Source organism: Leuciscus leuciscus, assembly GCF_965113295.1.
Source record: "Leuciscus leuciscus genome assembly, chromosome: 5".
Classification (NCBI taxonomy): Eukaryota; Metazoa; Chordata; class Actinopteri; order Cypriniformes; family Leuciscidae; genus Leuciscus; species Leuciscus leuciscus.
The window spans coordinates 30,894,136-30,921,489 of NC_138729.1; positions in this window are offsets into that span (position 1 = coordinate 30,894,136).

The window sequence follows — 27,354 nt, forward strand, 5'->3', positions numbered from 1 at the left end:
GGCGTGACGTCATGCGCGTTCACGCTCACCTGGCTATGTCTGGCAGGTTTGTGTATTCGTCGCCATTCTCCGTATCAGCGAAGACAACTCGAGCGACAAAACTTTAGTCAACTTTCGACAAAAGTAGAAGATGGATTCAAAGAGACCGGCTTGTAGTTCATTCCAAACCCCAACGCAAACTCCACGTAAGACAAAGAAAAGAAAACTTTTGTCTAGTGCCACCAAAAGGGCCAAATTGGAGTCAGACAGGCGTCGGAATAAGACTAGAGTCAACATCGGGAAGGCTTTCAACAAATGGAGAGATCTCCGGTCTGCTCTAGGGCTCAAACGGGATCCTCAGTTGGCTTTTAGTTGGCTAAATGTATTTTTGCTAGGTATTGTGTTGTATTATTGGGTGAAGTGCGATACGGGGCGAATCCAATGTAAAATGCTAGAGTTATCAGCTGGGGAGCACGCGGTTCGCGCGCAAATCATTCATGTGTGTATGTAACGGTAGGGTGATTAAATGTATACGGTTGAATTTATATAAATTGCCCTGTGTAACGCCCCCTTCCTGTCAATGGGAATTTTAATGGGTGACGCCCAAGTTCTTTAGTATGATGGGTTTAGTTTAATTTGTGCTGCTATCTATTAAACCAAAGGGAAAATTAAATGTAAATCACCACAATACAAAGAATTAACTCCAAATAAAATGTAATTAATTAAAATAAATTATCTATCAATACTGAGTAAACAAAAACAAAAATATCTTTGATACTGTTATCCTTTTCAATAAAGCTTTTGTCAAGATAAAAGTGTGTGTCCTTTTCTCTTTCAAATGAAATTCACATGTGAATCAACAATCAATAAAATCAAAGAGACAAATAAAAGTTTTCAAACAAATAGAATAACCTCCTAAGCCGGCAAATAATACTTTAAATACCCCTTAGTTTCTGTTGCAGGCCTGTTCCGCTGCTTGGGTTCGTAGAGGCCAAAAAACACACGGCCGCTTCACTCAATTGAGCCACAAATAAAATAAAACAAAATAGGTACCTTTGCTGAAGATTTGGATCTATTAAATCACGATCGGTCACAGTCCATCGGGCTCCTAACCGGAATCCATCTCACCGTCGCGAGACGCACTCAACAGCCGTCAGTAGTGCGCCATTCATCCAGCGGCTCGGACGCTTTCCAACACGATATCTCGCTCCGTTCAGCAGTGCACGGGACTCCAGTCACCAAAGTCTCCGAAATAACATCCGTCGTCGTTCTCCTTCACAACAAACGCGACCATAGACAGTTCACTCCGAATGTACTGGCTCGCCGCCAGCGGTTCGTCCGTGCAAGTCTGTGACGCACTTTAAATAAACTCGAACTTCGCGGTCACGCTTAACCAGCAGTAACTCAGTTCAAAGTCCACTCTAATATCCTTGAGATGAACTATAATGCATACATTTTTATTCACAATTCACACTTTCCAGAGAGTTGTCTCGCCGACATCCCACATCTGTCATCCTTTCTATCTCGTGGATTCTCTGCCTCTCCTTCCGCTTCTCGTCCCGCCCTTCCTCATATCTGATAGGTTATTATTCACAAAGTACCCAATCACATTATAAAGAAAGAAAAATAACAGGCCCTAACAGTTAGGTTATCTCTAAACACATTTTTCCACAGTACATTTAAACCAAACTTTATACATTTTTGTATACAACTTTGTAGAAACTATTTAGATCTAAAACCTCTAACAGATTCCCACTTGGGCTACACTCTCCCGCCCTTTAAATGGTCCTCATGCCCCATGAGACCTAACACCTATTAGATGGGAATTCAACCTATTTTAATTACTATTCCCCTATGAACAATAGTCAAGGGATGATCTGTAGTATTCCCCAACTCATCATAAGTAAGTTTGAGGACAGGTTTCACTTTCCTTTGAGATCTTCTAGGGAAATTCACCTCAATTTGTTCTTCTACATCATTCATTGAACCATCTCTTTCTAACTGTGGGGGTTCTGGGCTTCTCTCATGCCCACCTGTTTTTTCCACATCCTGAAAACCTTCTACACCATTGCACAAACCTACAGTATCGTCTGTGGTATGAATTTCTCCAAGTTCTTCTTCAAAGGTCTTGTTCTCATTTGTTTCAGGAATTTGCTTTTCAAGAGTCTCATGACACTCTTTTTCATGACAACATGTTTCAAACTCATTTTCTGTCTCACTACTCGCTTCATCATCTCTTAGACTCTGTGATACAGAAAAATGCATGTTATGACTGCCATCATAACGGGTACCTCTCTGTTGTCGGGTCATAGGCCTATTCATGGAAGGCAGTGGGTCTTCCTCTGGGGAGATCCTAACCGTCTGCCCAATCGGCAGTAAGTGATCTCTGTGAAGGACTCTTGAACGACCCATGCCACTCTCTGGCTTGACAGTGTATACAGGCAAATCTTGGTATTTATTCACCACCACATATGGCAACTGATTCCATCTACTTTGCAGTTTATGCTTTCCACGAAGACCAAGATTTTCCACTAACACACGGTCACCTTTAGCCAACGTCTGGTGTCTTACGACTTTATCGTAAACTTTTTTGTTTCTCATGTGCACTTTAGTTGCTGTTTCTTCAGCAAGATCATAGGCTCGTTTCAAATCTCTTTTCAGTCCTTCTACATACTGAGAATAACTGACTCTCTCTTCCTCTGTCTCAAAACAAATATCCACCGGTAGCCTAGCCTTCCTACCAAACATGAGGTAATACGGTGAATATCCGGTGGCGTCACTCTTCGTACTATTGTACGCATGTACAAGTTGACTCACATAACGACTCCACTGACGTTTTTGTGTAGTGTTCAAAGTTCCTAACATTGACAGCAACGTTCTATTGAAACGTTCTGGCTGTGGGTCACCCTGGGGGTGATAGGGTGTTGTTCGGGATTTACGAATCCCTAAACTCTTCAAGAGTTCTTGGATCACTCTTCCTTCAAAATCCCGACCCTAATCCGAATGGATTCGGGCGGGTAATCCATAATGGACAAAAAACTTCTCGACCAACACCTTAGCAACAGTGACTGCTTTTTGATCTTTGGTAGGATATGCTTGTGCATATCTACTAAAGTGATCTGTGACAACCAGTATATTACTGAACCCTGCTGTATCAGTCTCCAGTGTCAGAAAATCAATGCACACTAACTCCATAGGACCCCCAGAAGTTATCTGATGCAACGGAGCTGCCCTGGTACGAGTAGTCTTCCATGAAACACAATTGCCACAATTTTTCACATAGTTTTCTACCATCTGTGCCATTCGTGGCCAGTAGAACCTGTCCCTAATCAGACTCGTCGTGCGTTCCACTCCCAAATGGCCCAAATCATCATGTAAAGCTTTAATCACTTGTAACCGGAACTTGTCAGGTAACACTAATTGAAATGTTTCATTTCCTGATACATCCTTCACAACTCTGTGCAATAATCCATCCTTGATTTTCAGCTTCTCACTCTCACGCTTCATTAACATAACCTCTTGGGGATACTGACTCAAATCCGATGGCCACAAATCTGCACTCACAAACTTCTTAACCACTCCGGTGACATCATCCATGTCTTGACCCTTCCTCAAATCACCTCTAGTGAATTGTTCCAACTGCCCCATTCCAAGATTAGTTGCAAAAACGTATAGCTTAGGAATACCTTCAGCAGGCACCCCCAACCTGTCAACTAGTCGCTCTGCATTGGCTGAGTTTCTCAAATGGATACAATTGCATATTCCTTTCACCTCAACCTCTGAAAGATGTTTCCACATATCAGTATGTGAGTCATTCCAGCGCCTTGATAGTAGATCCGCATCAATGTTTGTATGACCAGGACGATACTTAACCTCAAAATCATAAGTCGCCAAGGCAGCAAGCCATCTATGCCCAGTGGCATTGAGCTTTCCAGTGGTCAACACATAAGTAAGCGGATTGTTATCCGTCACAACAGTAAATTTCACACCATACAAATAGTCGTGAAATTTCTCCACCACCGCCCACTTAAGGGAGAGAAATTCAAGCTGGTGAATATGATACCTCTGTTCGGCAGCATTGAGCCCTCGGCTAGCGAATGCAACGGGACGTAGCCCCTCAGGATACACTTGATTCAACACAGCCCCCAGCCCCTTCAGGCTGGCATCCACGTGCAAAACATATGGCCTCGTTGGATCAGCGAATGCTAATACAGGAGCATGAGTCAAACAGTCAATGATCTTATGGAAGGCTTCAGTGCAGGAATCAGTCCACCTAAGACCAAATGGTTCTGACTCATTATGGTAAGTTTGATCAGAGAGAGATTTTTGCTTTTTCCCTTTCCTAACCGGAGGATACCCCTTGGTAAGCTCAGTCAAAGGCTTAACTATAGCAGAGTAGTTTGCAACAAACCTCCTATAATAGCCACAGAAACCCAGGAAAGACCGGAGAGACTTCAGATCAGTTGGCTGCGACCATTTAGCAACTGCTTCAGTTTTATCTGGGTCAGTTGATACTCCATCCGCTGAGACTATATGACCAACATATTTGACCTTGTCCCGACATATCTGACACTTGTCCAATGAAACCTTGAGACCTACCTCCTCAAGGCGATCCAACACCTTTAGGAGTCTTTCCTCATGTTCCTCCAATGTAGCTCCAAACACAATAAGGTCATCAAGATATACTAGTACCTGGAGCAAGTTCATGTCTCCTACAGCCTTTTCCATGAGACGTTGAAATGTCGCAGGGGCCCCAGTAACCCCCTGCGGCATCCTCTCAAATTGATAAAACCCTAACGGGCAGATAAAGGCTGTTTTCTCTTTGTCTGATTCAGACATGGGTATTTGGTAATACCCATTTCGAAGGTCTAATACAGAGAACCAGCGGCTTCCAGCCAAACAGTCTAGAGCATCATCAATCCGAGGGGTGGTATATTGATCGGGTACAGTCTTGCTGTTGAGGGTTCTGTAGTCTATACACATACGGATTTTGCCATTCTTCTTCCTAACAATTACTATAGGAGAAGCATACAGGCTCCTCGACTCCTTGATTATCCCAGTCTCTAGCAAATCCTTCAAATGTCTACGTACATCCTCTATATCTGCAGGAGCTATCCTCCTTGATCTTTCACGGAAAGGCCGAGTGTCCGACAATCGGATACAATGCTCCACCCCCTTGGCTAGTCCCACTTCCCACTCGTGTACGGAGAAAACATTGCGTTTCTGCACCAATTTCTGTCTAAGCCTCTCTTTCCATTCCACAGGAATGGGAGAATCCCCAAAATCAATAAGGCTTGGATCTATCTCTTCAGACTTACTCTCTCTCATCGGTGGAACAGCCATGTCCGCGACTTGCACATTCCCAAGCAAAGCACCTTCAGGTATGATAACCTCTCGCTTGGTCTCATTCTGTAAAAGCACAGAGAAACTCTCTCCATTTACAGCTGACGCTAAAGCCACCATAGGTTGAACCATCAACCCTTGAGGTAGTGGGTTTACATCATCAGCCTCCACCAGAACTATGCCCTTTGTCACTGGTTGAGAAAATTCTGCTTGACAACTGACACAACAAATGTCTTCTGGTGGAATAATTACTGAGCCAGGTCCTTTCCATTTCAGCCGACCCACAACGTCATCCTCACCAACCTGACTCACCTTGACCGCAGTAGACTCAGACAGGCTATCTGGTAGAAAGCATTTTATATTGAAAACACGAACCAGATTGCTACCCTTCTCTTTGTCACAAAGAGCAAACAGTCTTTGGAACAAACTGGCGTTAGTCCCCAATATTACAGGAGTCTGATCAGGAGAATTTGGTCCAGGGCACACTAGAGCCAGCACTGACAAGGTTTCTAGAGTGCCAGTCAATTCTCTAGGAAATTGAACATCCACCACTACGTAACCTTGGTAGGGGTAACTTTCGTCACTAAGTCCCCAAATAGCCAATTCGGACACTGGATGAATAGGGATATGAGACAGATGTTTCTGGTACCATTTCTCAAATATAATGGTCACTTGTGACCCACTATCCAACAGTGCAGTGCAAGGTTGACCATTTACCTTCAATGTCACCGTAGAAACTGGTCCCACCAACCCAGCCGGAATTGCAACTGATGCTATATTCTGGACCATCTGTGTTTTAACAGAGCAGTGTGTTGTCTCCTTGTCAGGACCATCATCAGTAGTACTTTGTTTCTCTTTAGCTTTCCGAAGGGAAGCTATAAGCTTCCGGATTACCTTCCTTTCATTCTGTGTGGCAGTGCAATTAGTTGAGATGTGACCATCCTCCCCACAACGGTAACAAAAAAAATCATCATTCTCTTGAGGATGAGGTTTCTTACTGCCACAATCACTCACTCTTACTTTCACAGCAGTAGCGGTAGCAGGTTGAGCTGGCTCTCTACTTTCCAATGTCTTCACTTTCTGACTTAGTCTATCAACTTTTTTCTGTAAAGCAGAGGCTTCGTTTGCTTTATCATCCGATGTACACGGCCTAACCAATACTTTTGTGTTAGCACCTTCTTTACTGACTGAGCTGGACTTCATTTTCAATTCAGACATTTTGGCTTGCAGAGCCCTCACATCGGCTCTAAGCTCTTGTAAATCTAAATCAGTTGAAGAGACACAATTCTGTGCTCCAACACTCCGAACCCTTGCATGGACTTTGCGTCGAGACCGTTCATATTCCTCCTCAACCCTAATTTGACTGAGCAATTCAAGAAAGGTAGGAGGGTTTGTTTTTTTCTCTTTGAGACGTAACTGCAAAAGCATAATGTCAGCCCCGACTGCTCCCCGCAACAATTGCTCAATTCTCACTCTATCCATATCCCGAGCACTTACACCCCCCTTCCGGACAACCTTAGTCAGAAAAGGTTCAAGCCTCTGTACATAGTCAGACAACAACTCTCCAGATTTTTGCTGAATGAGACGATATGCAAAATACAAATCTTCTCCAGTTTCTGGAGATCCAAAAGCCCTATCAACAGCAGAAATATAATCAGCTGAGTCAACTTCAGGGTTGCTAAACCGCAAGGACCTAACAATTTCTAGTGCAGGACCCCTCAGACTTTCTATTATTCTACGTCTCTTCTCCTTTTCAGGACAGTCACTGCCCTCTACCATCATCGTTGCCTGTTCAATCCAATACTCAACTTGTTCCTCTCCCATTGGGGTAGGAGTGATACCAGAAAACACTCGAAGTCGACAGAAGCCATGCTTCTGTTAGACTGCTTCATCACTTCAGCCATAGCATGAATGAATAACTCCTCAGTACCTTTAGCAGATGGTGAAGTAGCCACATAATCCTGGAGATCAGCAACTGTTTTACCTTCAGCTTGCAAGAAATGCTGTAGCTTGCCAACAAAGTCATCTGACGAATCAGGCCTTTTATCCACCACTATTATGTGCCACACAGTAGTGCCATCATCACTCCTCACTTCAGGAGGAATAATCTGTGGGTTTATTTCTTCCCTACATTCACATAGAACCAGCAAACCTCCTGCTTCAACACTGAAAGTCCTTCCTCTTACTCTTACACGACCCCAACAGCGCACAGTTTGCATCAGTTCTTCAATTTGGCTTATGCTGACTTCCTCTGCTACCCCAACAATCATTATAGCATGAGCTGGATCAAGTTGTTCTCCTTTACACCAACTACTGAGTGTATCTTGGTGTTTGCGGTACAATGCAGGCTCCATGTTTATTCTCACAAATGACAACAAGAGAAGTTAGACACAACTGAACATCCTAGATAACCACAAACTTATGAAACCCATCCCAGCGGTGCCTCCATTTTATGTAACGCCCCCTTCCTGTCAATGGGAATTTTAATGGGTGACGCCCAAGTTCTTTAGTATGATGGGTTTAGTTTAATTTGTGCTGCTATCTATTAAACCAAAGGGAAAATTAAATGTAAATCACCACAATACAAAGAATTAACTCCAAATAAAATTTAATTAATTAAAATAAATTATCTATCAATACTGAGTAAACAAAAACAAAAATATCTTTGATACTGTTATCCTTTTCAATAAAGCTTTTGTCAAGATAAAAGTGTGTGTCCTTTTCTCTTTCAAATGAAATTCACATGTGAATCAACAATCAATAAAATCAAAGAGACAAATAAAAGTTTTCAAACAAATAGAATAACCTCCTAAGCCGGCAAATAATACTTTAAATACCCCTTAGTTTCTGTTGCAGGCCTGTTCCGCTGCTTGGGTTCGTAGAGGCCAAAAAACACACGGCCGCTTCACTCAATTGAGCCACAAATAAAATAAAACAAAATAGGTACCTTTGCTGAAGATTTGGATCTATTAAATCACGATCGGTCACAGTCCATCGGGCTCCTAACCGGAATCCATCTCACCGTCGCGAGACGCACTCAACAGCCGTCAGTAGTGCGCCATTCATCCAGCGGCTCGGACGCTTTCCAACACGATATCTCGCTCCGTTCAGCAGTGCACGGGACTCCAGTCACCAAAGTCTCCGAAATAACATCCGTCGTCGTTCTCCTTCACAACAAACGCGACCATAGACAGTTCACTCCGAATGTACTGGCTCGCCGCCAGCGGTTCGTCCGTGCAAGTCTGTGACGCACTTTAAATAAACTCGAACTTCGCGGTCACGCTTAACCAGCAGTAACTCAGTTCAAAGTCCACTCTAATATCCTTGAGATGAACTATAATGCATACATTTTTATTCACAATTCACACTTTCCAGAGAGTTGTCTCGCCGACATCCCACATCTGTCATCCTTTCTATCTCGTGCATTCTCTGCCTCTCCTTCCGCTTCTCGTCCCGCCCTTCCTCATATCTGATAGGTTATTATTCACAAAGTACCCAATCACATTATAAAGAAAGAAAAATAACAGGCCCTAACAGTTAGGTTATCTCTAAACACATTTTTCCACAGTACATTTAAACCAAACTTTATACATTTTTGTATACAACTTTGTAGAAACTATTTAGATCTAAAACCTCTAACAGATTCCCACTTGGGCTACACCTGTTTAGTTAAAGGTCGATGTATGATCTGTGTTGTCACATGTGTTTTATGTGAGATTGGGGCTTGTGAATATAGAGAGTGTCGCTGTTTTAGGATGTGCACTACTTTAAGTGCACTCATTTGTGGTCCATGAGCGTGCACACCTCTGGTTGCAGTTTCGCTTGTCGCCAGAGGAGGCATAGTTCTGCAAAAACTCAGAGACTTGCGCATTGCACCTTTAAAGTTAAAGTGGTTCCTCATTTTCTTTATTTTGTTTTTTATTAACAGCAGCAGTATCACTTTAGGACTTATTCATGGATCTAATATATTGACAAACGTTTGATTTTGTCCTAACTGATTACGTTCATATAGGACATAATTTAAAAAATGATGATCTTTGCACTGTTATTGAACTGAACTGAACCAACACTGAACTCATTTGAGCTGAATAATAACACTGTCTTCTGTTTCATAACTGATGAATTTCACTAGACTGACGTCGTCATACTCAGATTCTAGTCAGAATGTGAGTCTGATACTGCTCCATTGAGCTTTCATTATGGGGCGTGTTTCAACTGAACCAGGAAGGAAAATGCCTCTGCACTCAATTGGATAGACCTATAACCAATCAGAGCAACGGAGTAAGTTAACGTATGTTTTTCATTCATGTTTCCGATCGACAAATGCCTTGATCGTGGTTCTCTGTTCCTCTTTTAAAATTGATGCGCTGTCGATATCTTCTATAACAGACGCGATGGCGGAATCTACACATAATGTTTTATAAACAGTTCGAGAGGAGCACGTTCAAATAATCAATCCAATCAACTTGTCATCAATGACCGTCTGGTCTACACTATCAGCATGAGAGGAAGCATATATTTATTCACTTTGTCAACTCACCTAACATTCCTTGACAGTTTTCAGCATCCCTCCACTCACTCTCGGCTTGTTCTTCCACAGCCAGGAATACGGGGGGAGTAGCCTACTTTGGGTTCGGGCCGAATACCGAGCCCTGAGCCTCTCCTCGGACAGCATACCAAATATGCATTTATTCTATCTGACTTATTTGTAAGTGTGAACTCGTGAAATAACAATTCTCCAGCGGCAAGCATCTGTGTTGTAAACGAATTCAACCCAAGCGCTCGTTGGTGACGTGGATGATTACGTTACGTTGCTCATCTGTCCATCATCGTATAAAGCCCGCCCTGACAATTTGATTGGTCCGAACAATTTTTGTTCGGGCATAATAGCTCCTCAACGGAGCGAGTCCAGACCGAACTTCCCGACCTAAAAATGTTGTGGGCGGGGCTAAGTTCGGCTGGCATCCATGCTAGAATTTCACAACATCAACTGTTATTTTCCTATTTATTACTGAGAAGCTGCTTTGAAACAATCTGTAATGTATAAAGCGCTGTAAATAAATGTGATTTGACATAACAGACTGCGTTTATTGGGCATTTTGACATAATTTTGTGTGTATTTGACCATTCAAGTGCAATGAGCCGAGAAAGTGAACTGTATTCACAAACAAATGATGTGAGACTTCTTTCATTGTGCAAGCTTCGGGTGTGTGTCGCTGCAACGTCAGCAAGCACGTACCGCATTGAGTTATTTTTCACTGTGACTTATTGTGTTAGAATAATTTTAAGACCAAGCATGGAGCTTTATTTTCTCATTCAAGCATGTTTACCCCTTTAACGTGTCAATAACTTTAAGTAGTAGCTACTGAGAAGTGCGGATATACTAACACGAAATAAACAATAGCTAAATTGACAGACATCGTCACCACAATATACTATATATCGTCTTGCCGCCCAGCCTTTACACCAGCCTTAACCAGAGTCTGTCAACAACACTATCTATATATCATATTTTGTTTGCTATAGTCATTATTACAATCATTATATTTAATTGTACAACAAATACAATATGGCTGGATTACATATGTTCAAATAACAAACAAAAAAAACAACAAAAAACATGCAAGGAGACGGGTTCCTCAGTTGACTCTTGGTTCCTCGGTTTCTCATCCCCTTAAACATCTTATAGAGTTTGCCCTTGCTACAACAACATTTGGCTTGCTCACTGGGGAGTTTGCAAGGCACTATTCTCTGTAAAGCTGCTTTGGAATAATATGTAAATTGAATTGGAATAGAGGACAGAAGGAGAAAGGCCTGGATGGCAGCCGTGAAACTGGCAATATAGTTAGAGGCAACGTTAAAGACAGCAAGAGAGTGGAAAAGAAAGGGGCATGGCGTGGTTGGAGAACATGAGCAGCTGGCTGATAGCTGTTGAGGACAGATGTCAGCAGATGAGACTGTAAAAGCAGATGCTCTCGAGAAAACAGCTATTTATCTTCACCTCCATCTTCTTTCATTCTACCATCTTTGTTTTTCCAGTCTCCTTCTCCTCCTCCTCCTCCTCCCTCTCTTTTCCATTCTTATCACAGTTCTACAGCATGTAATGATTATAGTTTGACATTTGGCCATTATTCACAAAATCTTGGTTTCACCCTAGTGAAAAAAAATAAAAAAAATAAATGTTACGTATATTTGCAGCCAGACTCATTATCAGTATACTTCAAGTGTTAATGATTAGTTAACTTGAAATGTGCTATTTTGAAACAACTAATTTTGTACTAAGTATATTGTAGTAGTAATTAAATTGTTGTAAAGCTTAACTTTAAGTGTATTTAGTGTACATTTGTGTACTAAATTGGAACAACTTTAAGTATACTTAGTATACTTTAAGTATATGCCTGTTTAGGGACTAATTACATGCTTGATTAGTGATATTAAAGTGTACTTTATTTGTGTTACAAGTACATTACAAATTCATTATGAGTGTATTCGAAACATACAAGCAATATACCCAGGTGAAAAAATAAATATATTTAAATTGTACTATACTAAGTGCGTATTAAATGTGTTAAATAACTTCAAGTTTATTAAGTGTATTTCAAGATATGCTTAAGATAAATTTTAAGCTATTTCCGCTATATTTTAATTTATTAAATTGTGCTAAAATGGAACCACTTCAAGTACATTTAGTGCATTTAAGTGTATTTCTTTACAGTTCAGTTAAAATATACTTGCAGATGTCTTAAACTACAGTTATAATATATTTGAAGCTTAATTTTAATGCACTTCAAGAACATTTAAATAGCATTTCAGCTCATTAAAAATGTATTAGTACTACACTAATAGTTTATTATTAAGCTGTTTTATTCAGTATTCAAAATGGTATATTAAAAGTGCAAAAATAATTAAATATAAATGTTAAGACATACACAGACTTTGAAATCAAGAAAACTTTAATATAGTATCTTGTTGTGTACATTGCAAAATAAATACATAAGAGTACATTAAAAAGCTCTTATTAAATGCTTATTAAATTACAGAGCTATTATTATTATTTATTTTTTTTGTAGAACATTTCAGTTATACCTGTATTACTGAAAAGTACACTATGAATATTACATCACTAAATAAATAAGCATCACAATACAATTTTCTGGATTATGGGAACATTGTGGGCCCTATCTTGCACCCAACGCAATTTACTTTGTACACCGACGCATGTATCATTCCTATTTTGCACCCGCGCAAAGCGGACTTTTCCCTTCACAGAAGCACGTCGGTTAACTGTGTTCCGTGTTCCGGCGCAAACGTTCCTTCATGCTATTTTGCAGGTTTAGAAAACAATTGCGCCACTAATCAGGAAAAAATTATTTAAAGTCAGTGGCGCGTTGCGCATGTTATTCATATGCTATTTTAAGGGCGCATGCTTGGCCATAATCAATGTAGCGTGTGCACAACGCCAGAGGTGGAAAGAGTACTGAAAATTTGTACTCAAGTACAAGTACCGTTACATTGCTGAAATAATACTCAATTACAAGTAAAAGTACTGGTGTCAAAAAAGTAATTAAGTAAAAGTACAAATTACTCTTCTCAAAAACTACTCAGAGTACTAGTTACTAATTACTTTTTAGCTGGCGATAGTTAATGCATTACCAATAAAAATATTCAACAAAATCATAGATTTATGTAGAAAATAGCTACTTTTAACACGTTTTTACCTTATTGTCAAAGGACATTAATTAGTGGATACTGGAATTTCTAACTTCAATATGACACCTTGAAATATGTCAATATTCAGTAGGCCTGGCCTATAATTTTTAATACCATCGGGAAAACTACTACATACTAAATATTTTAATATCTAAATTTTTGTCCATCCATTTTATCAAGGCAATCATTATTTTCAAGCATTGAAAAGCACAACACTCATTGTAACAGTAATCTATTTGAATGGAAAAGTTTAATTCAAGTCTTCTAAAGAGACACGTCCACTTTATAAGGTGAGATTTTAATTTAGGCTTTTGTTTACATATTTAAACATTGATCAATAACCATTACAATAATCTAATATTTACTCACTCAGTGTATTTGTCTTTACAATAGGGTAACGTGAACTGTTGCAATAGCTCACACACAGCACAAGGAAGCTTGATTTCAATTCAAACTGAATTTAATTTGCAAAAAGACTAGATTTTTCATAACTTTTGACAGCGTTTAATTCAAGAGCATGGAGAGATTGGAGCTGGACGTCATTTGAGTCTGCAGTGAGAACCACTTGGAGAGATTCGCGATTGCACATGATATGACACACAGTCCGAGAGCGCACACTCAATATCCGAGTCCAGTTCGTTCGTATATTTGAGAGCTCGCGTCCAGTTTTCTGCGATTACATGAATGTGCCCTCGCGTTATAATATTGTTCGTGACATTTGCCATTAAAATATGCCATAGAAACTTGCAGGTATTAATAAAAATATGCGTAATAGGCCTAACGTTACCTGCAATCCCGCGCTGAGAGGAGGCGGGTGTGTCAAACTCGCTGTCGTTGAGATGAGAGAATGAGAACGCGCAGCTGGTAAAATATAGATATTTTGACAATACTACTATGTAGTTTGTTGTTCCAAACTTTCAGTCCAGCCATTAATCACTCTGAGCTCCTCGCCTCCTTCATGATCAGCTCTTCAAAACCTGCTGCGACTGCGGCGGCTTTCATTCAGTCCAAATATCAGGGGTTTTATTGGTCCGTTTACGATCGAATATTTTTATTGGCTACCGAAATGCCATTCAAAGATTTGAATATCAATTCAAATTGTACTCAGTAACGAAATGTGATTTTACAAGTAGCGAAGTAGATTACTTATCTTAATATGTACTTGAGTACAAGTAAAATTACAGATTTAAAAATATACTCAAAAAAGTACAAGTACCCAAAAAAACTACTTAATTACAGTAACGTGAGTAGTTGTAATTCGTTACTTCCACCTCTGCACAACGCGCACTTTGATTCTCTCATCTACACAGAAGCAGCAGTTTTCATTTTTGCAAATCATACATTATTACGATAGATAGATAGATAGATAGATAGACAGACAATTTATTATAAAAGCATACATCTAGCTTACACATTTACCCAAATTATCATACGCCTGTTTAACCGAAGTTAATTTGGGTGGGTTTCTCCATCCCCAATGTCCCTGACGAGAACGTCGGTCTCCTCGGCTGTGAACCGCTCCTGGCGCGCGTCTGGCAAATCCGCCGTTATAATAGGAATCCGCTTTAGAACAAGCGCGCCTGCTCTTAAAGGGAATGTGAGATGTCGCTCTGATTGGTTTATTTCACGTTAAGCCCAAACCACACCTATGAATAATGAAGCTACTTCAGACCAACCCCTTTTAGATTTGCGCCGGGCGCAAGAGGCATTTATCCCGCCGGGAAAATAGCAACAGCGCCGGAGATCCGCCCACAAAGTTACTTGCGCTTTGCGCTTGACACTTGCGTTTCAGATCGTTAAAATAGGGCCCTGTATGTTACTAGAATAACTTCTACTTTTACCATCTCAGCATACATTTTTGTTCATTTGGTAAAATATTTCTAACATAAATTTACTGTTATATGTTTCATGGTAATTCTCATCCCATTATTATTAGCAAACGTTTGTGATAATCAGACTCTTGTTACAAAGATTTAAGAAGAATTACAATTATCCAATCCCCTTCTTTTTTTTTTGGTCTCATCCATCCCCATCTCTCCTCTTCAATTTCCCTTCATTCACCTTTCCCTCTTTACCTGTTCACCTCTCTCCATCTTCATATACACTCTATTACTTTCTCTCTCCTCTTTCTCTGCTTTCACCTCTGGGTCCCCCTCATTCATTCATTCCCTCCATTGGTCTGTCTCCATCTATTCTTTTCCCTTTGCTTCTCCCTCTGTCTCTCCCTCAATCAATCCATTCTCTGGACATGTAGTTAAGCAGCCAAGGCCTATTGCACTCTGCAAGAAAATGGATGGACTCGCCTGGGTATACATTAACCGACCCTGTTATTAGATCTCCCTCCATTGAATGATTTTGGTTGGTGTCCTATTTTGAAGGGTCTTCCCTCATTAGAGTTATTCCCAGCAAGACCTCCAATGGACCAACCCAAAAGGTTTGCCAGGCAGCTCATTAAGGCCCTGGTTAATCACATAGAGTCAGTTGAGAAAGGACAGCATAACATGATGGTTGTTTTTTTTCCGCTCTTAAAAAAGGAAATATGTGCTTGACATACTCTCTATGGCCTCAACAGGCCTCTTGTGGTATACAATAATGTGGTATAAAAGATGTGTGATACCCCAAAGACACAGAGACAGGAGAAAATACAGTTAATACTTAATGGAGCTAATGTCCCACAAAGAACCATAAAATATGTTTCTAAACCAGCCCGATCTCATCCCAAGGCGTCATATACTTGACGCTTTTGACATTTCGTCTACCTCCAACGCACATGGCACCCTTTAGCGTCAATATGAGACGCAGATAGATATGGGCCAGAAGGCGCCTCCTAGCGATCTAACCCTAACTTCCCAGACCTAAACCTACCCATAACCGAACAAAGCTCTGTGCGTGTCATATTGACTCTAAAGGGTGCCATGTGCGTTGGATGTAGACGAAATGTCAAAAGTGTCAGTATATGACGCCCTAGGATGAGAATGCGTTGTTCTAAACATATATAGCTTTAGCAAACACTACTAATTATGACAAGGATAAACCAACAGCTTCATTGAGGCATTAACATTTTAATAAAAATAAAACAAACAGCAGCAAACTGATGTAGTTGGTAATTCATATTATACAATTAGAAATGTCTAAATATTGTAAATATTAATAAATATATACAGAAAGTTAATATCTCTCTTATCCATTATTATTTCAGATGGTGGACCTGCGCCTGGACCCATCCACAACGCATCCCTGAAGTGCTAGCCTCATCAGCCCTGTGAAGGCCTCATCGACACGACAACCATCGGCACTGATCCTCAACAAACTCGTCTCCATACCGGCATGATGACTCCGACTTCCAACCAGATGGAACTGGATAAATATTCTGAATGTTCTGATCCAATCTGACTTCTGACCTGTAACGCTGCCTGAATAATAATCATACACTGTTCGCTCGTTGGCCAGAGGAGAACTGGCCCCGACTGAGCCTGTTTCTCCCAAGGTTTTTTTCTCCATTCTGTCACCTGATGGAGTTTTGGTTCCTTGCCACTGTTGCCTTGGCTTTTGACTTGCTTAATTGGGGACATTTAATATTCAACAATATTATTGATCTGCCTTTCTTAAGTAGGACGATGACACAATTTTCTTCTAGAAACAAACTTTGTTGTATTATTTTCATGTCATCACTGTGAAGCTGCTTTGATACAATCTGTATTGTAAAAAGTACTATATAAATAAAGGTGACTTGACTTGACTATAACATGCCCCTATTAAAAGATAGGAACCCTCAATATTCATTCAATATGCTTGTCACCTTTTGAGTTTATTTGTTCATATACTGTTTGTTTTTGATGTATTTGTCTGTTCTGTTCATGTCTGTGTTTCCTAGTTAATCTTCTAATCTGTTAATTGGTTCGGTTTTTTTTGTCTCTTTGGTTACAGAGTTGATCAGAGTCCTTAGTTCAGGTGTGTCAAGTTAGTTTCTCCCTTCATTTTCAGAGTATTTAAGCCCTGTGTTTAGTCCAGGGGCCTGTTTCAGAAAGGAGATTCAACCAACTCTGAGTTAAAACTTGAACTCTGAGTTGACTTACCCTGAGATGGGAAACTCTGAGTTTTCGGTTACAGAACAGCTGAAATTAGTTAGTTCAATCAACTCTGAGTTGTCCTACTCTGAGTTACAGTAAGCGCGTGCACTACAACTATAAAAAGCCATTATCAATGGAGCGCAGATATTATGAGTCACCATGGCAACAGCGCCAGACAAAAAGGGGTCTTCATATTTCTCACCAGTACGAACATTATTACTGTAATTTTACAGTATTAGAACATTAATACTGTAATTTAATTAAAGGGATTACTCTTAATTTTTCTGTAATTTAAAGTAAAATCTGATGTAATTGCATTAGACTATAGAACAATTCTGCATATTTTACATACATTTTTAAAAGGTATATTTTTAATGTAACCTTCTCCCTCTACACACTTTGGTCAATTCAAGAATAATTCATGCAATTGTATATTGTTTATTTGAAAGCATTAAAAGTGCAGTTTCTTGTCTCTCCTTGTATTGTTCAAATGGTTGAGGTTGATATGGGATTTAGTAATAAGTAGACCAATGCTTTCTAAAGATAGTCATTATTACATTAATCTAATTACACTGTTGAAGTGAAATGAACTGTCATTTGTAGTTAGTAATACAAGTAACTTACCCAACTGTTATAATATCAGAGGTGAAACTGGAAGAACAGTATGTTATTCAACCTAATTTTAATTTTCATGTAGGGGCAATCCTGCATGCATTAAAAGAACATGGCAGCAGCTGAAAATTAAATATAAAAACATAATTCAGTCAAGTAAGGCTTGAGCATATCATGGGTGTAGGCTACCTGACTTTACAAACATTTGACATATTAAATAACTAAAGCATCCAGTGTCTAGCAGTGCAGCAGCATTTTTGGCTGAGGGAATTCCTGGAGGGACTTCAGAGCCAGTCACTCCCGAAGATCCAAGGGCCTTCATAAAATGTAGAGGTTTACATAGCCTATGTGTTATTTTTTTATATAGGCTATTTTAAAGGCCTACAGAGGTAATATTATGTGTCTACACATCAAACAATCTACACATTCTGATTATTTCACATTTTTATGTGGAGTAGCCTATAGAGCTGGTAAGTCCCGCCCCTTCCGTAAAACCCCGCTGGACCTCAAAGTTGAAAAACCGTCAATGCAAGTGAATGGGAGAAAATAATTATTTTCTGGTCCCGTTTGAATTGTGCCATGAATGTGAACATATGTTGTCTGTGAATTTTTTATATAATCTTTCATGTTACAAGTTTGACAGTATATGGTATGATTCTTCGGCTAGCAGTTGTGGAAAAGACATAACGAGAAAGACTACATGTCGCCTATGTGACGTCACCCCATAAAGTTGACTTACCCGTGGTTTTCGCCAACCTCAACGATTTTGTCCTCTCCCTGAAAGAAGGCGGTGAAGTGCACCAAAGACACAGCCATGTTTAGCGGGATCCGTGAGCTAGAGCCGTGTGCTTGTGGTGTTGACGTTTCAAACGCGTCGAGAGTTGTAGTCCACAAAGTGCTCTCACACAAAGTCTACCCGTATCAAACTTCTAGCCACTAAATTGTAGCATTCTTCACACGAAAGATTATATAAAAAATTCACAGACAACATATGTTCACATTCATGGCACAATTCAAACGGGACCAGAAAATAATTATTTTCTCCCATTCACTTGCATTGACGGTTTTTCAACTTTGAGGTCCAGCGGGGTTTTACGGAGGGGGCGGGACTTACCAGCTCTATAGAATCTAAGTTTAAATCTAAGTATAAACGGGTATTCTTATCTCTCCCCGCGCCCCCAGAGTGTGGAAGAACAGCAGGAGGACGGTCCATCAACTTCTGGTGCACAGATTAACACAGTTCAGTGATTTCCAGTAAATGCCACAGTTTAATGCTGTAGAATTTGTTTAGAACTACATTATGTAACTCTAATCTACTACTGTATTTTCAGTTGCCAGTTAAGGAGTTATATAGACTTCATCTTATTAAAAAAATTGAAAAAAACTGCAGTAAAAATAGCAATATTTTATTTATTAATAAAATATTAATTTTATTAATAAAAATGTACTGAAAGAATGAATGAGGTGTTTAAACACCACTTCCTCTTTAAAAAAAGGGGAGGAGACCGATAGAAACTCTGGGTTTACCGAAGAAAACCTGCTCCCGACCAGGTTAGGTTCACAGAGTAAGTTACCATGGTAACTGACTCTGAGTATAAGTTACCTCTCTTTCAGAAACGGGCTTGACTTACTCTGCTTTCTCAGGTTTAACATACCTCCCATTCTGAAACAGAAAACCCAGAGTTTCCCTCATTTCAGGGTTAACATACTCAGAGTTCTCTTACGAGAGGTCTCTCGTACTGCGTAAGATATCTTACGCTAGGGGAAAATCCTTTTTCCGCGAGATATTGAAGCCAAAAATTATCCTTAATTTTGTAATAATGCAAAACGCGTTGCGGCAGCATGCAGACATAGGCGAGACAGCTCGCGCGCCTATTGGCTGCTCTGCGGCAACTGCAGAAGCCTATCGAGCGAGGCCTGGCGTGACGCCAGACCCAATCAGGGCACTTCGCGCCCGCTGCGTCAAGTTCTCGCGCTCGCTGACGGCGGCTGCCCTCACTGCGAGCTGATGGCAATGGCGACTCTGACCTCGCCTAGCCTTCTTCACCGAGACTGCTCCCCCGCCCGCCGCGGCGTCGCGCCGTAAAAAGCGCCGTGCCCAGCGGGCCCCGGAACCCTCCCTCAGCCCCCAAAGCTCGCCGGTTCGCCCGCTTGCTTCCCCGGCTTCGTCAGCCTCGCTTCCTGACGGACAGCGGCCGCCGTCTGCCGCCGCTTCCGTTGACATCGTGGATGAGGAAGCCCTGCTGGGAGAGGATGATTCCTGCTCTATCCTGGCGTCAGGCAGTGAGGATTGGGCGGGCTCTGAGGACCCCACGCCCCCTGCCCGCACGTCGTCAGGCAAGAGAGCGTCCATCGAGACGGAGCTCATGCGAGTACTCGCACAGGCCGCGGCGAGCCTCGGCCTCGAGTGGTCTTCGCCTGAGCAGCCCGCTCACAACCGGCTGGATGGATTTTTCCTGCCGGCGGAGCGCGCTTCGCCTGCGTCCAGACCGGCGCCTTTTCTTCCTCAGTTACATGAAGAAGTCGCCAAGTCCTGGAACGCCCCCTATTCGGCTAGAGTGCGTCCTGCTGTTTCTTTGGCATTCTCCGCTGTTGACGATGCCAAGAACAAAGGATACCTTTCGCTGCCGCCGGTCGAAGAGGCGATAGCGGCCCACTTATGCCCGCCCTCCGCTGGACGGCGTGCTAAGCCGGCCCTACCCTCTAAAGCTTGCCGCACGACGTCAAGCCTGCTCCACCGCGCTTTCTCCGCAGCTGGGCAAGCTGCATGCCGGACTTAAGGAGTGCCACGGACCTCGCTCTCCGTGCTACTAAGTCTGCAGCGCAAGCCATTGGACGGAATATGGCCTCTCTCACCGTGACTGAGAGACATCTTTGGCTGACGCTCTCGGAAATGGCCGAGTCTGAGCGCACCGCGTTCCTCGACGCCCCGCTTTCCGCCACAGGCCTCTTTGGATCCTCCGTCAAGGATTTCGCGGAGAGATTCGCAGAGGTACAGAAAGCGTCACAGGCTATGAAGCACTTCCTCCCGAAGCGCTCCAGCTCTGCAGCAGGCCGTGCGAAACCGTCTGCTCAGAGCTCACAGCCACAGCCACCGTCCACTGCCTCCACTTCACAGCGCCGCCAGGCCCGAAGCGCGAGACCGCGCTCCCGCTCATTCGGTCGCCGCCCCGCCGTACGTGGCTCGCGACCTAGGATTACGGTGAAGCCCGAGGCCCCGAAGTCGTCCTAGCACAGCTAGGAAAACGACGGTGTTTAAGTCCCGCTGCGGCCAGACTCACACCAAAGCTATTCGCTCGTCCAGTTCCAGCAAATGTGACTGTTCCAGTGTTTTCTGCAGCCAACAAGTCGGTTCTGTCACCCGCTTGCCTGCACACAAATGCCGTTTTCACGGCTACCCAGATAAATCCCCAAAAGAGTGTATTTTCTGGTGTCCCGGCCACGGCCGATGGTGTTTCATGTGTAGTAAGAATGCCCACTGCCCAGTGCCCATCCCTACACACAAGCACAGCCCGTCACACAGGGCTCGCGCACATAAAACCGACTCAGATCGGTTGCACTTCAAACATGGTGAATGTGCCCACTACCCAGTGCCCACTAACACCGCGTTATGCATGTCTCACGGTTTCTGTAAAAACGAAACCAACGTGCACTCGCTTCACGCAAGCGAACGATGCTTTCGGTGTGATAAATGTGCCCGCTGTCCCGCGCCCACATCCACACATAGACATGACAGTTCCCACGGGAACCGCCCAGCCCTCCCCCTCGCGGCCGACCACTGCAGAGGAGTCGAGCGCGGGCAATCTGCCCGCTGTTATCAGCGCGCCCCATGCCTCAAATGTCACGAGCGTGAAGCTTGTGTTGCAGCACGCCGAAGCTTCTCCATCGCTGAGCGAGCGGAGCGCGCTTCGTATTCAACCCCTAGCTATCCATGCAGACGCATGGGCAAAGCTGCCCGGGGTTTCGAAGTGGGTGCTGAACATTATAAAAAGAGGCTATTCGCTGCAGTTTCGCCGCCACCCTCGCCGCTATGTGGCGCGCGTCGAGACCACGGTAAAAACAGAAGTAGCACATTTACTTCGAGCCGAAGTGGCGAAACTATTGAGCAAAGGGGCCATAGAGCCTCTCTCTCAAGTTCAGAGCGAAGGAGGGCTATACAGCAGATACTTCCTGGTACCGAAAAAAGACGGGGGTCTCAGACCCATACTAGATCTAAGGCAACTGAACAAAGTGCTTGTGAAGCGACAGTTCAGGATGCTCACGACCAGACAAATCCTTGTGCAGATTCGCCAAGGAGATTGGTTTGTGTCAATAGATCTGAAAGACGCGTATTTTCAAATACAGATAGCGTCACGTCACAGGCGATATTTGAGATTCGCCTTCGAGGGCCAGGCATATCAGTACACAGTCCTGCCATTCGGTTTGTCCCTGGCACCCCGTACATTTACGAAGTGCATGGACGCGGCGCTCGCACACCTCAGAATGAGAGGCATGCGAGTGCTGAACTATTTGGACGATTGGCTGATTCTAGCGCAATCTCGCGCAGTGCTCATAGAACACACGACCATTTTACTCGATCACCTCGAGGATTTGGGTCTCAGTGTCAATTGGGCGAAGAGCTCTCTGTTACCCAGTCAGAAGATATCTTTCCTGGGCACAGAATTGGACTCGCTGTCCATGATAGCGCGACTATCGCCACAGCGCGCGGTAGACATTCAACGCACAGCGAACGCGTTTCGCTGCGGCGCGTCTGTCCCGCTCAAGAAATTTCAGAAGATGCTAGGTCTCATGGCCTCAGCATCGTCAGTGCTCCAGCTGGGCCTGCTCCGCATGCGCCCGCTGCAGTTTTGGCTGAAAGCGCGAGTCCCACGCAGAGCGTGGGCATCCGGTTCGCTTCGCCTCAGGGTCAATCAGAAGTGCGTCACAGCTCTGAAACCTTGGAGAGCGAACGACTGGTACCAATCAGGTGTAAGCCTGGGGACTTCCTCGAGGGTGAAAGTGGTGTCCACGGACGCGTCCACCTCGGGATGGGGAGCGCTGCTCGAGGGCAGACCGTTCTTCGGCCAGTGGTCGGAACGGGAGAAGCTCCTGCACATAAACTGCCTCGAAATGCTGGCAGTAGACAACGCGCTGACGCGTTTTTGTCCCCAGATAAAAGGACGCCATGTCTTGGTCCGTTCGGACAACATGTCTGTGGTGTCCTACATAAATCGCCAGGGCGGCCTCAGGTCCAAGAACCTGTACAGGCTGGCAGAACGCCTCCTGGTATGGGCTCAGTGCAACCTGCGCTCGCTCAGAGCAGCGCACGTGCCAGGGCTCCTGAATATAGGACCGGACAGACTGTCCAGGAACAATGTTCCGGCAGGCGAGTGGTCTCTACACCCACAGACAGTCCAACTGCTGTGGAAGAAATTCGGCAGAGCGGAAGTAGACCTGTTTGCGTCTCAAGAAAACGCTCATTGTCAGGAATTTTTCTCCAAGAGCAGGAGCGCGCTGGCCCATGTGTGGCCCCGCCGCCCGCTCTATGCTTTTCCCCCCGTCTCTCTCCTGCCTCAGGTGATAGAATGGATCAGGGAAGAAGGATGCTCAGTACTGCTGGTGGCACCGTTCTGGAAAAACCAACCTTGGTTCCCAGTCGTGATGCAGTTAGCAAGTACTGCCCCGTGGCAAGTACCAGTGAGGAGAGACCTCCTCTCACAGGCCCACGGTTCGATCTGGCATCCTCACCCGGAACTATGGTCCCTTCATGTCTGGGCCATCAACGGGTACATGTTGGACTCCCTAAAGGAGTATTAAACACGATCACGCAGGCTAGAGCTCCGTCTACGAGACGACTCTATTCCTCGAAATGGTCAGTGTTTTCGGGCTGGTGCATAGCCCGTGGTGTTTCACCCACAGACTGTGGTGTGGCGGAGGTGCTTTCCTTCCTACAAGAGCTGTTGGATGGGGGCAGGGCCCCCTCCACGCTCAAAGTTTATGTGGCGGCTATAGCAGCGTTCTCAGAAACAACGCTTGGTCAGTCAATAGGAAGGAACGATTTAGTCATCCGCTTCCTTAGAGGGGCTAAGAGACTGAATCCTCCCAGACCTCCCTCAGTCCCCGTATGGGACCTTTCTACGGTTCTGGAAGCCATGAAAGGTGCGCCATTTGAGCCTTTACAGTCAATCGATTTGAAACACCTGTCTTTCAAGACGGTGTTTTTGCTGGCTCTCGCTTCAGTGAAGCGCATAGGGGATCTACACGCGCTCTCTGTGAGCGCGGCGTGCATGGAGTTTGGGCCTAATGACTCAAAAGTTATACTCAAACCTAAGCACGGTTATGTTCCAAAATCCCTCAACACACCGTTTAGGGCGCAGGTTATCTCCCTGTCAGCCCTACCGGTCCCTGATGAGGAAAGAGACGCGAGCCTCCTTTGCCCAGTCAGGGCATTACGAGCTTATGTGTCTCGCTCGTCTGGTTTCAGACAGACGGAGCAGCTCTTTGTTTCGTTTAGCGGACGTTCTAAGGGACTAGCCGCGTCGAAACAGAGCCTATCCAGATGGATAGTTGATGCTATAGCGCTGGCATACGCCTCCAAGGGCATGCAGTGCCCGTTGGGTGTCAGAGCGCACTCCACGAGAGGCATGGCCTCTTCGTGGGCCTGGTCAAGTGGGATTGCCTTGCAAGACATTTGTATGGCGGCAGGCTGGGCCTCCCCGTCTACATTTATAAGGTTTTATAACCTAGAGGTTCCCGCCCTGCAGGCCAGGCTGCTGTCGGTCTAAGTTTACCAGTATTGTCTGACCTGATGCGATCAGCTCAGAATGCTGCGTCTACTGAGCACAGCTCAATGTTCGACAGTAAAAAGTAGCAGCACGAGATGTGCCTGGGCAAACTGTGTAAGACCCACATTCCCCCATCAGTTCAGGCCGTACCCCGCCCTGTCTGTATGATGAAATTCGCGTCTCAGCGACGCTGCCATATGTGGAAGAGTGTGGCTTTGCCCCTCCCTCTTCCCGGACTCCCTGTGAGTTCCCTGAGTGATTGTGCACTATATGTACCCCGGGTTTTCGCCTTTGGGTCTTTGGTGTCAGATCTCAGCATGCACGGCGTTTTGCATTGGGTCCCCTAGCGTAAGATATCTTACGCAGTACGAGAGACCTCTCGTAAGAGAACGTACTCGGTTACTAACGTAACCTCGGTTCTCTCTAGAAGAGGGAACGAGTACTGCGTATCTTGCCGTGCATGCACACGCTCTGGTTGCTTCGATGATGAAAAAACAGATAATAGCTGCCTGCGAGCGGTATTTATAGGCCTAGACCATGCCCATTTCGGCGGGACGTGACGCAGCGGGCGCGAAGTGCCCTGATTGGGTCTGGCATCACGCCAGGCCTCGCTCGATAGGCTGCTGCAGTTGCCGCAGAGCAGCCAATAGGCGCGCGAGCTGTCTCGCCTATGTCTGCATGCTGCCGCAACGCGTTTTGCATTATTACAAAATTAAGGATAATTTTTGGCTTCAATATCTCACGGAAAAAGGATTTTCCCCTAGCGTAAGATATCTTACGCAGTACTCGTTCCCTCTTCTAGAGAGAACCGAGGTTACGTTAGTAACCGAGTACGTTTTCACTTAACCTCCTTTCTGAAACAGGCCCCTGTTCAGTTGTCTGTCATTGTTGATATTTACAAGTTGTTCTGTTCTTGTTTTTTTGTATTTCTGAGAAGCCTGAGTATTTCTGTTAATTTGATTTTGTTTTCAATAAAGACTGCGGCACTAAGATCCAGTTTCATCTCTGCTGCAACTGGCCTGTGACAAAAGCTGTGTCCCAATTCAGGGAGACTGTCCTCGCTGCAGCCTGTAGTGCAGTGACACTTGATTAATCAAATACTTGGTTGATGTTTGACGCGCATGCACGGAATAGGATGTTTTTAACAAGCATGTAAGCTATTCATCTCATATTTAAAGCAATTTAAACTGTAATGCCGAGTTAAAGATAGAATAAATAGATACAAATGGTTGTTTTATTAGACACTACCATGGAGTTTAAAATGTATTTAAGCAACGAGGGCATATAGTGTTTTAAATGATCTATAACCTATGCATTATTATTATTATTATTATTATTAGGCTATTATTTGTTTCATTTGTTTAATTTGGTCCTTTATGAATACAAATAGACTGAAAATATGTATAACTATTGTCTTTATTTTTTCCACTCATAGTCTGTTTTATATAGCCTAGTCTTCTTTGTTATTTGTTTAATATTTCTGTAATGTAGCATTTATTCATTCATGAATGAATCAAATATATTATTTCTCTCTCTCACTCGCTGTGCTATAGCCTACATGACAGATTATAAGAGTTATACTAAAATATGTGGGACATCTTTTTTTATACCATAAGAGATTTAATAAATGAAGATGACAAGAAGAAAAAGAATACAAAATATATTGTGTCTGCTAGCTTATCCAATCTGTTAAAACATGTCCAACAAATTCACAAACTGGGACAATGTCAGGTAATAATATTAATACAACGAAAACAATAATATTTTTTAGACAAATGAAATCCCTAGAGATAGATCAAAGTTCTAATAAATGAAGACATTTTATATATTCATATAGCGTTGAATGCTCTACAAATAATTATTATAAGTTGATAACAAACGATATAGCTTATTACAGTTTTTCTCAGTCGCTTTGGTGCATTTCTCACATCACTATTTACATTTGCACAACAGTTAATGCAGTTCTCAAAACAATTAGTACAAACTGCAAAACCTAGTTGATAACCTGCAAAAGCGTGTCACTTGCTCAAAATGGATAGCTCATTCCTCAAAAGCAAGTATTCGTGTCAATGAAAGTGTCAGTGTCATCAAGATGAAAGTCCTGACACCATTGTTAATGAACAAGATAGTCAAATGGCTTTGTCATGTTTTCATTATGACAGTTTACTCTGTAAATGTTTTCCAATGCAAAAAAGTCAGATCTTGGTGACATACCTGAAAATGCTCAAGACAGCACTATATACTATTTGCACAGCCATTTGAAAAATACAGTAAAGTTACACATTACTGTATTTAGTGAGGTAACTGAGTACAAGACACTGAATATGTATGTTTCACATTTTTACTGCATATGCTCTTTTCAATTCTAATTTGTTCACAGCATTGTGCAAAAGAAAAAATACACCCTTATTTACAACAAACATAAACTCCCTTTGGGTAGAGCTGTGCACAACTGGAAACAATATTGCAGTACATATTGGAACTGAACATACAACATACATAGTACTGTAATCATTCATGCACATCCAGACGTTCCTCATCAGTGAAAGCTGAGATTCACCTGAGAGAAATTGTTCAATTTAGGAGACATTTTCAGGGGAAAAAAAGATTAAAAAAAAATTGTAAAATTTGCTTGACAGATTTTGACAACTATAGTTCAACATTTTTGTATGTAACGACTCAAGCAATGAAATGAGGACTATTAGTTTTATATGGAATGACTATTCAGCATTAACAAGTATAGTTAATTTTGACTGACATGACATAAGCAAATGATAATGTTATAAAACAGCAGAGAGTTGTATGAAAGCAATTGATGCATGTCCAAAAGCATTTGCAATTTGTTAGAAGGAATGAGAAACTGCTACTATGATGTG